Source organism: Lissotriton helveticus, chromosome 4_1, assembly GCF_964261635.1.
Source record: "Lissotriton helveticus chromosome 4_1, aLisHel1.1, whole genome shotgun sequence".
NCBI lineage: Eukaryota > Metazoa > Chordata > Amphibia > Caudata > Salamandridae > Lissotriton > Lissotriton helveticus.
This window is the reverse complement of record NC_136063.1, coordinates 437,327,717-437,336,159: the sequence shown is the minus strand read 5'-3', so window position 1 is coordinate 437,336,159 and position 8,443 is coordinate 437,327,717. Positions and strand designations below refer to the sequence as shown.

At 48.2% G+C, this 8,443-nt stretch overlaps 1 pseudogene; it reads right to left on the bottom strand.

The window, feature by feature from the left end:
* Positions 1-4,172: 4,172 nt before the first annotated feature.
* Positions 4,173-7,890, bottom strand: LOC144830000 (18S ribosomal RNA; annotated as a pseudogene).
* Positions 7,891-8,443: the final 553 nt, after the last annotated feature.

The following is an 8,443-nucleotide window of genomic DNA, read 5'->3' as shown; positions in this document are numbered from 1 at the left end:
GAAACATCTTTGATGCTGCTCACAAGCTGTAGAAGAATTTATTTTACGGTAGCTAGAGGAGAAAGGGAACTACCAAGGACTCCTTGTACCTACTGTTTAGAATTGACCACATGATGTACCTTGATTTGATCAATGAAGACAAAAGGATTGTCTTTAGAAACACCAAGCGATGGCAATATTGTACCTTGAATGCCAAAGACTGGCACTGGTGCGTGGTATGATGGGCCAAATTCCTTTTTCACCACATCCTTTTCTTGATCTCAATATTATGGAATCTAGCTGGAAGGTGCTGGCTTCTTCTTGATTCCAGGAAAGGCAGACATCTTCAACTGCTCATTAGATTGGCTGTCGCAGAAGTTTTATAAATCTTGTAAGACAGCACAACGATCATTTATGTCAAAGGGTGTGGACCGTCAAGGTCAAGTTCTGGTACATATATTGTGATGCCAAAAAGGATCTCATATGGGGTTTAGCCACCCAGAGATTTTTAGGGAGTTTATTAAGTGTTCTTTATACCCCATATAGGTGATGGATCCAACTACGCCCTGAACCTAACACTCTAGCTGGCAAGGATTGCTTTAAGTCACTGTTCATCCGCTCCACTACCAAATTTCCCGTAGGATGGTAGGGGGAATAGGAAGGCATCCCTACATCCAGGAAAGCCAGGTTATCCCTGTAAGCCTTAGACATAAAAGCAGGGCCCTGGTTTGAGTGGAATGTAGTGCATGCTTACTTTCTGATAAAGATTTGCAAATCTTTAATAACAGTGGAGGCATCACCCGAATGTTGTGGCCACAACCAGAGGAACCTTGAACAAGAATCCACTGAAAGTAGGATCAATTTAAACACTTCATCTGAATTAGGAGGACCACAATAGTCCAAATAAATGCAGTTGACAGGTTTGTTGGAAATCAGCAGGTGTGTCTGCGATGGGTGTGCCACGGTAGAACTTTCAATTTCTTGACAAATATCACAACAAAGGACATAGTTCTTGGCAGTTTATAAAGCCATGCAACCAATAATGTTGCTGTAGTAACAAAATTATGGCCACCACACCTGAATGTACAGAAGCAAAACCTTCATGCACACCTATCACTAAGGCTAGCCTGTGGTCTAGGTTGGGAATCAAACGAACACCAACCCCTGGAATTCTTCTAAAGGGAACATTTTGTTCACTTAAATGGTATGTATATTTAGCTGGAAAGCCCCTAGGCAAAGGGGGGCCATCGCGTGTAGCATTAACAGCAGCCAGTATATCGTCATCAATGAGTAATTGCAGCAACTGTTGCAGTCACAACTGCAGATTTAGCCGCTTCATCAGCCAAATAATTCCCTATAACATGTTTCCACACCCTGATGTCTCAATGTATAAATGACATGACTCTGTAGCAACCTATATTTTAGGGATGCCATCTTCACCCAAAGCAATTTATGCTTTATAGTGTTTCCTTTAGCATCTTTGAATTAATTCTGTTGCCAATAATGCAAATTGTCAGTAAAAGACTGAACACAATAATATGAATCACACACGTTAAATGTGTGGAATTTAGGATCCATATGTCCTAGTGCAAGTAGTACGCCTTTTAGATCAGCCAGGTGTGCAGTGTAGTCCCGTAAGGACTGTTTGTGAGTTTCTTGTAGTTGGAATTTTCCATCTAACATCACACCAAGTACGGAGGTGCATGACACTGAATTTTGGTGCTTGGTCCCTATGGCAGGTTGGGTGGAACCATCACTATAAATAATATATTTATATTGTTCAAGTGGAAAAATATTGCTGGGCATGGGAGAAGCATTGAAGAAATTATTGTGTCTGTAAAGACAGGTCAAAGACAAAGTCTACATCTGTGGCTGTCAAGGATGTTGTCCATTGTATCTATCTTGGATGGAGGCCCTTAGCATTTAGAAGGTTTGCTTTTTTGACAGCCTCTAAGGCTAGAATGAGATTAACAACAATAATGCATTTGCCTGTGCAAGTGGCTACTCTTTAAATATAGCCATCTGCACCTTAGTCAGTATTCTTTCACTGGACGCAAAACACATCTCCGCAATGGAATATAAATGTGATATATATGCGATCCACACTCTTTCACCTTCATTGACCCCATCGCTGACAGACCATTTCCCTGTCCTGTGCTAAACCCTTTTTGGCTATTTTGTGTAGTTCGTGCTTAGGCCCCCCCCATAACTATTTTGTCCACATAAGGTATCCATACCAAATTTGCTTCCTTTGTTGCCAACATCCTGGTGATTCTAAATGTGCCCAGGGTTTGTGGATTTCCCCAGAGGGGACCGAGAAATTAGCCAAAATAGAGTTAAATTTGGGTGTTTTGGGGAAACAAGTGCTGTAGAAGAAGGTGCTGGTATTTCCCTGCAAATGGATACAACAAGGGGTTTGCGCTGCTAAAATCCCCATCCTCCCAGCTTTCAGTTTTGGCATTTTATTGAGACATAGTCCATTTCTAATAATTTGTGTGTGTGTTCAACCTCCTTCCAGTTAGTGGTAGAATTGGGTGTGAAACCCATGGTGGCTCCTTGAAAGCTATACAGTTCTGAAAATTAGACATCATTCTGAATTCAGCAAGGGGTTATATGTGTAGATCCCGCAAGATTTTCCCAGGCGCTTGGCAGAATGGGGGCTCCCACCTCAGGACCCGCTTGAGCCCTGACCCCTTTCCATGCTTCTGAATCCAGCCAAGCAGGGAAAACCTCCCTGGGCCCACGACACCCCAGCTTGACGACCAAATGACCCAAGATGACCCAGTGACCAGATGGCCTGGGATGACCAGACACAGGACCCAGTCACATGGCAGTCCAACAATGACAAAAGTGGCCATGCACTCTGAGGCCGGTGCTTGGGAGGCCATTCCCAGGGCTGCTTGTCTCCCAGCAACTTGTGCAGAGGGGTCTGGCCATCTGGTCAGGCTGCAAGGGATCATGCACCATCCCTGCACGTGTAGGGACAGGAGAGAGTGGCTTCAATGCCAGTCAGCACGTGGTGAAGGCCACACATTTCCCTTTGTTACCTGGTGGTAGAGAGAACCACCCCCAGGTATGGTGGAGGGGGTCCGAACGCACCCATGGGCAGAGACAAAAGCTTGGCTCAGAGGAGGACTTTCAATAGCTCACAGCAAGGTAACTATTCTGTTACTTACGAAACCCTGAGCCAGAATCAGGTTGTCTACAAAGGATTCAGCACTGGGTGCCCCATGAATAATGCGGAGCACTAAGGGGCGATGGAGGCAGCCCCCTTCTGTCCATGCTCCATTCAAGGTTTCCCCTTCGAGAGTCAGCTTCATCAATTCAAAGATCGTTTCCAGGTGCTCGGTCTGAACCTCTCCCTTTTCCCCCATGGGCAAAGGGGACTCAATGAGCGACAAGCGCAGGCAGCCCCACCACCGCTGGTCCTTCCTGAAGGACCGGGAGGGACCGCACAAGTCTTCAAACCCTCAGCCCAGCAACATAGGCCCAGGACAAACCTGGCAATGAGGGAGGATCATCCCACCTGCACATCAGCTGTGTACCACTGGGCTTAAACCCTGTGGTGTCAGGAGTCCTTGACTTGGGTGGCAGCCCCATGTCATGCCGGGGGGCTGGTGGGTACCCCACCCTTGCCCTGGACAGAGACTCTGGAAGGTAAGAGCCATGTAACACCCCTTCCTGCACACCTCCCACCGAGAGGAGCCGGGGTCCCCTCACAGACCTCGGCTCCTACTCTTCCAGGCTGCCCTGCCACTCGAGAAAGGCCACTCAGTCTCCCAAAGCCCAGTCAGGCTGGGATTGAGCACGGGAGGGCCCGGGTGGCAGGGGCTTCAGAGGTGGTCCCAGCCTGGGGAGACACTGCCATTTGATTTCCCCACCACAGGGTCATGCTGGGTGAGTGTGGGGTCCATCTTGGGAGGGGCTTCTGCTGTGCCCCTACCAGTGGGACAGAGGCCGGGGTCTGCCCCAGTCCCTAGAGTCGTGCACATTTTTCGGCCAGTTCCTCCACGGTGGAGGAGCCCTCCCCATGCCCAGTCCTCACCCATTCACCCCTGACACTGCAGACTGCTCCACCGACCAGTGTGTGCAAGGGCAGGGCCAGGCCTTGTGCCTACGGTGTGCGTATTCCATATGAGAGGCAGGTGAGGGTTTCAGTCTGGCACCATCCATCGCTCAGGCCGCTCCGCCGTTAATGATCCTTCCGCATGTTCACCTGCGGATACCTTTTTGCGACTTTTACTTCCTCTAGATAGTCAATTTTGATTGTATTCTTGGTGCTCCACTAGGGAAATTGCCTACCCTGGTAGGCCAATCCGAGAACCTCACTAAACCATTCAATCGGCAGTAGCAACAGGCGGTGTGTACAAAGGGTAGGGCCTTAATCAAAGAAAGCTTATGACCCGCGCTTTCTGGAAATTCCTTGTCCATGGGAAATAACCTAAATCCAGAATCCCTATCACAAATGGGTTTCAGTGGGTTACCAGCACCTGTCGGCGAAGGGTAGACACACGCTGATCCATTTAGTGTAGTGCAGGGGCAGCCCCAGACATCTAAGGGCATCACAGACCTGCTATTGCTCAATCTCATGTAGCTGAACACCACTTGTCCCTCTAAGAAGTTGGATGCCGACCGCTGGGAGTCGCAGCAGTAGTTAGACTGGAGGAGTCTTGTTTGTTATTGGAATTAACCAGACAATTTGCTCCACTAACTAATAGCGGCCCACAGAATCAAGAAACAGTTTACAATCTGTTAATCCTTTCTGTGTCTGGGTCGGGTGAGGTTTCCCATGTTGAGTCAAATTAAGCCACATGCTCCACTCCTGTTGGTGCCCTGCCATCAATTGCTTTAGGTTTCAGCTTTGCAACCATATTCCCCCCGGAACCAAAAGACTCTGGTTTCCTAGAAGCTGCTTGGATGCCTCATGCGAATAACGCAGCCAAATCACTAGTTAGCATCGTTTATGGTCAGAACTACGACATTATCTGATTGTCTTCGAACATACGACTTTCATTCTTGATTATTAAAACATTTTTGGCAAATGTTTTCACTTTGGTTCATCTTGCGCCAGTCCAAGAATTTCACCTCTAGCAGCACAATACCAATGCTCCTGGCCGTCCCTCTTAATCGGGAAACATCCTTTTCAACGCAAAGTGCCTACAGGAGCTTACCCGTGCCGTCCTAGCAGGACAACACAGCGAGCGCAGGAGGCATCGTCAGAACTTGCTCCGTTTCTTCAGCATGGACTAGGGCCATCACCAAGCTCTGCAACAGCACTGCTTTATTGTCACGCAGATCACTGTCACTGCAGATAGACCTGGGTCATTACTGCGGTGATGTAGCGAAGTCCCTAGGCCAGGTGACCACTGCAGTTGAACATCTGCAGTCTGGCACATTTAGTGCCAGCAACTTGGGAGGCAAGGAGGGAAGTAAGGCGGCATCAATCGTGAGCAACGTCTCTGTGCCGGAGACCAGTGACAGGAGGCGCAGTTCACGCAGCTCTACAGCCACCGACACACATCGTGGTGATGTAGAGGAGCCACACGACAGGAGGCTGGGGGTACGTGGAAAGCACATATAGACATGTACTACCGGGTATTTGGCCATGGTGATGTAACCATGGCCCTCTTACATATCGTGATCGTACTCCCGTGATGCCAACGGATATGTATCTTTCACAATGTGTTGAGTTAACGTCATGTTGATGTATTATTTATATTTACTTTGAGAAGTGCTCATGTAAATTAAACATTTGCACCCCAAAATATATTGTGATGGCTCATTGTTACCTGAAGTGATGTTGTGTGATGTATGTCCGCCTCCTTTGACCTTCAGCTGTGTTTGGCACATTTGCCTGTCAGTATTGTGCGGGGGGTTTTTCATCACGGAAGTTGTCATCTCCTTTCACCTCTATTGGTATCCGCCTTTTTGTAGCAATGTTGGGCAGCATGGCACGCACTGATATTATCCTGCAGCAGGTTACAGGGTTATACTGCAATGCACCTCCCGTCTTGTGTAGGACCCTGAAGCGACTTTTAAGGATACCAAATGTTCGCTCTACCACATTCCTGGTACTGATATGTGCTGCTCCAGAGGTGTTGCTGGGTTGAGGTAGGGAGTGAGGAGATATTCACACAAGGCATATGCGCTGTCACATACAGGGTGAGGAGCAAAGGGTTAGCGGCATAAATACAATTACATATGTGATGATGGCATACAAATAGGTATATGTATGTACCAAGTCGGTGTTCCTCTCCGAATTCACCGTTGAGCAGATACCTGTGGATACCACTGTGTCTGAATATGTAGGAGTTGTGTGTGCTCCCGGGAAATCACGCTACAATGTCCATAATGATGTGCTTGGCATTGCACAACACCTGCACGTTTATCGAGTGATAGGACTTCCAGTTGCGTAATATGTACTCGTTGGCTGAGGGGGGACAGATGGGGACATGCGGTCAATGCATCCTATGACATGGGGAAATTGTGCCACCTGGTAGAAGTCCTGTTTGGTGCGGTTCAACTGCTATGGGTTTGTGGGGAAGCTGATGTGGGTATGTATCATTGTCAGCAAGGCATCAATGAATTTGCTGAAGAAGAGTGAAAGTGCGCTTTGTGATACGCCTCCGGCAACCACTACGACCCCCTGGAAACTTCTAGACGCCAGCAGGTGCATGGTGCATGGGACCTGGACGTGAGCAGGTATGGCATTGGTCCTACGGGTCTGGTGCTGCAGTAGTGGTTCCAGTTCAGCAATTAGGCGTATGATCATGGCACGATTCAGTCTGTACTTGTCATAGATTTCGTCCTCATTTTGGCCCAGCAATGTGATGTGCACCCTAAATACCCTCTCCTGGATCCTCCTCCTGCGCGCTGCTGCTGCATTATTTCTCATCCTCCTTGCAAGCACGTAGAGGGCAGCCATTGTGGTTAACATACGGGGTCTCCAGTGGCATTTTTGGAGAGGTTTCTGATGGTGTCCACCTGTTTGAATTTATTTTTATTTTTTTCCTTTAATCAAATTTACCTCCTGGTTGAGATTCCCCTTATTCTGCTCATGCTAAATAGTGAATTTGGGGATTTTCTGTATTTGTGAAGTTTGATGCATTCCGTTGCGATTATTTAATTGCGGTTTGCTATTTAAGGGAGCAATTGCATCTATCGGTATTTTCAAATCGCTATTTTGCGATTCGGTAATTTACCTCGTGGGTTCATTTGCGATTCTTTAATTTTTTTCGGTGTTGGGGTTGATGCATTGGGAAATGATGTTTTGAGTTCGGTAACGGCCTGTTTTACCAGTTCGCTATTTTACCGAGGGCAATTTTGGTTGATGCATGTGCCAGACTATTTGATCTGGAATTACCATAGCTACTGGCATCCAATGGCGGCATCCTTGTTAAGGATTTACAGTGTACTCATTCCAATTACAGGGCCTTGAAAAAGTCATGTATTGTTATTTTTCGTCACTACCTCCCCGAATCGGGAGTGGGTAATTGGTGCGCCTGCTGCCTTCCTTGAATGTGGTAGCTTTTTCTCCGGCTCCTTCTCCGGAATCAAACCTTGGTAGGCACTGAATGTAGCATCAGAAGTTGATAGGGTAGATTCTGAATGTATAATCCCAGTCACTGGGACATGCAATCTGCCCTAGGTTATCTAGAGTCACCTAAGCAGCCGGGCGTGCCTGGATTGGTCTTGATGTGATAAATGCATGCATTCCGGTAGGTCAGCACCCATAGAAATGTAGTAGCTCTAGAATTACCACAGTTATCCAAGTAACAGATGGAGCGATCAAGGGAACCATAACTGATTTAATGAGCCAATCGCAGTTTCACAGTACCGGCCATGTGTACTTACATGTGGATGGCATAATCTTTGAGACAAGCATATGCTACTGGCAGGATCAACCAGGTAGCAGTACCTGCTGAACAGGGTTGTTGGGAGCCATGTGCATGTCTTGACCGACCTTCACACCCCTCGGGAGCCTGCTGGGGAAGCCCACCTGCCTGGGGGGCTGGCTGAGGAGACAGGTGCTGTCACATGGGCACAGGCAGGATCAGTCGTCTCTGTGGAAGGGAGAGGCAGGCCGAGACGCAGCCTGAGCGAAACATAGGGTTATGTGACACCCCACTGAAAGGGTGGTTCTGAGCTGCTGTGGAAATGCTCTGGGTCAGAGGTGGGTGACAGTGTGGCATGTGGGTGGCCAGACTGCCAAGCATCCTGTCCAGGACCTGGCACCACCCGACCCCTTTCACTCTGGCCAGACCACTACGGGGTGCAAGCTGCCAAGGCTTCTCTGCCTTTGCTCTGCTGGGTAAGGGAAGGGCCTCCACCAAGCAGCAGGCCCTCAAGTCACACAGTCTCTGGCAGGGTGGAAGCTTTTTGATTGAAACAACAGCAGAGGCTTGCCAAGCAGTCCATCCCTAAACAGACCCCTGGCATACCACCCTGCACAGGAATGCCAGTT